At 43.8% G+C, this 1,902-nt stretch overlaps 1 pseudogene; it reads right to left on the bottom strand.

Annotated features, from left to right (window-relative positions):
* Nucleotides 1-988: 988 nt before the first annotated feature.
* LOC126458932 (5S ribosomal RNA) lies at nucleotides 989-1,106 on the bottom strand (annotated as a pseudogene).
* Between the last annotated feature and the right edge of the window lie 796 nt (nucleotides 1,107-1,902).

Consider the following 1,902-nt stretch of genomic DNA (forward strand, 5'->3'; position numbering starts at 1 on the left):
CACTACAAAGCGAATATTCCAACAATGCCAACCACCCACAGACTGCACACAGTACAGCCAGTGATTTTCATACAGAGCGCTACATGGCGTTACCGACATAAAAACCTAAACAGCCTACTTACAATATAATTGAAATGTGGTTTCGCAGGATAGAGTGCATCAGTTTGTGGTTGTGGAGGGGCCCCTAATCAGTTACTGTTAGTTGCACAAAACACACAAACGTTTATTTTCCTACGAACCACTTAATTACACATTGCCTTAAATGGATAAAATTAAAACAACACGGCTGAATGCCTAGTAAGAAAACTTGCAATACCTCCTGGGCTGGAGGCCCTAAACCACACCAAAAACAAGTACGGCTGAAGGTCTGAACACAAGTTATAAAAATTACTTTAAAGAATACACGTGGCTGAAGGCCGTACTTAAAAATATATATAATTTTATTTTCACGTAAATACTCGGATGAAGGCCACACATGAGACATTGTACAACTCAAGGCTTAGGGCCTGGATAACAAGAATGCCAGATAGAGCAATTGTTTTAAAAAAAATTAGTTTTATAGAAATCAGTTTTCAAAATTTTAATTTAAGACGGCTGAAGGCCTTATCTTAAAAATATTTCACGTAGAAGCTTGGCTGAAGACCACACATTAGACATTGAACAACTCAGGGCTTAAGGCCTGTATAACGAGAATTTCAGATAGAACAAACTTTCAAAATTTAGTTTTTAAACCAATCAATCTTCAAATTTTAATTTAAGTCAGCTGAAGGCCTTATTTTAAAATTCACTCACTCCGTCTTCAGGCCACGAGTGGCCTACCGGGACCATCCGACCGCCATGTCATCCTCGGTGGAGGATGCGGTTAGGAGGGGCGCGGGGTCAGCACACCGTTCTCCCGGTCGTTATGATGGTATTCTTGACCGAAGCCGCTACCATTCGGTCGAGTAGCTCCTCAATTGGCGTCACGAGGCTGAGTGCACCCCGAAAATGGCAACAGCGCATGGCGGCCTGGATGGTCACCCATCCAAGTGCCGACCACGCCCGACAGCGCTTAACTTCGGTGATCACACGGGAACCGGTGTATCCACTGCGGTAATGCCGGTGCCTATTTTAAAATTCAAACAAAGTAAATTAATAGACGGCTGAAGGTTTCGCACAGTACATCAGACTAAAATGAAAATCACAATCTAAAACTAACAGAACAGTGGTGCTCAGAAGTGTTTGAAGGGTCGGCCTGAGGAGCTAGCTTTAATATAAGGTCAGGTGAGACAGGAAGCCAAGAGTAAGGTTAAATAATTGGATGGCAACCTAACCCAGGGATGGCTGAAGGACTGACCAACAACCTAATAATTTCCCATCCATCTGACCAATTGTATGACAGCGGAGGATATCAGCGGAGGACGAAGATACCAGCCGCACTATATCTTCAAAATTGGCATCTAAAAATAGCCAAGGCACAATAACCACTCTTAAGAAAAAAATATGAACCTAAAACTAAAAGGCTGTGGAACTACTAGCCATGTCGGACAGCATCAACACGGTGAAAAAACACATTGCCGGGAAACTACGCTAACGACCAGGGCAGGTAACTGCCACGAGGCAGAAAATCCCGCTGGTGCACTTCACTGATAAGTAACAAACAATTTAATAGTTAAAGACCATACAGCACGACGGCTGCAAAATTTCAGCGACTCCAACACACCATACAAACATTGCTGCTATCCAGAGTGGCCCAGGAAGCAACAACCTGCAATGAACGAAGAGATGTCACAGCAGTTGAGGTTTCATAACAGGTTAGCTGATCACTCAACTTCAATGTTCAGGTTCGGTGGGCAACGAACTTTGTAACTCTCACAGCTAGCACCTCACAATCCGACCGCATGTGCATGCCACCAGCGGTCC

This window comes from Schistocerca serialis, chromosome 2 (genome assembly GCF_023864345.2).
Source record: "Schistocerca serialis cubense isolate TAMUIC-IGC-003099 chromosome 2, iqSchSeri2.2, whole genome shotgun sequence".
NCBI classification, from domain to species: domain Eukaryota; kingdom Metazoa; phylum Arthropoda; class Insecta; order Orthoptera; family Acrididae; genus Schistocerca; species Schistocerca serialis.